Source organism: Petaurus breviceps, unplaced genomic scaffold (genome assembly GCF_028583685.1).
Source record: "Petaurus breviceps papuanus isolate PSGF00001 unplaced genomic scaffold, PetGlider_PUasm1.0 184, whole genome shotgun sequence".
Taxonomy (NCBI): domain Eukaryota; kingdom Metazoa; phylum Chordata; class Mammalia; order Diprotodontia; family Petauridae; genus Petaurus; species Petaurus breviceps.
Genome location: NW_027185793.1, coordinates 14,206,241 through 14,206,706, shown reverse-complemented (window position 1 = coordinate 14,206,706; position 466 = coordinate 14,206,241).

The following is a 466-nucleotide window of genomic DNA, read 5'->3' as shown; positions in this document are numbered from 1 at the left end:
CCCTTCAACTACTGAGAAAAGTTTCATAAGTTACAATTATTGTTTTTCCATGTAGGAATGTTAATAGTTCAACTTTGGCCAGGTAGCTCAGCAAGCAAGAGCTTCAAATCCGGGCCCAGACACCTAGCACCACACCCAGAAACAACAACCGGCCGTGTAACCCCAAGCAAGCCACTCAACCCTGATTGCTCCAAAAAAAAAAAAATAGTTCAACGTTGATAAGCTCCTTATGATTTCTTTTCCCTGTTTACCTTCTCATGCTTCTCTTGCTTCTTGTATCTTTATGTCAAATTTTCTATTCAACTCTGGTTTTTTCAGCAAGAATGCTTGAAAGTCCTGTATTCCATTGAATGACCATATTTTCCCCTGAAACATGATACTCAGTTTTTATGGGTAGGTGACTCTTGGTTTTAATCCCAGCTCCCTTGACCTCCGGAATATCACATTCCAGGCCCTTCAATCCCTC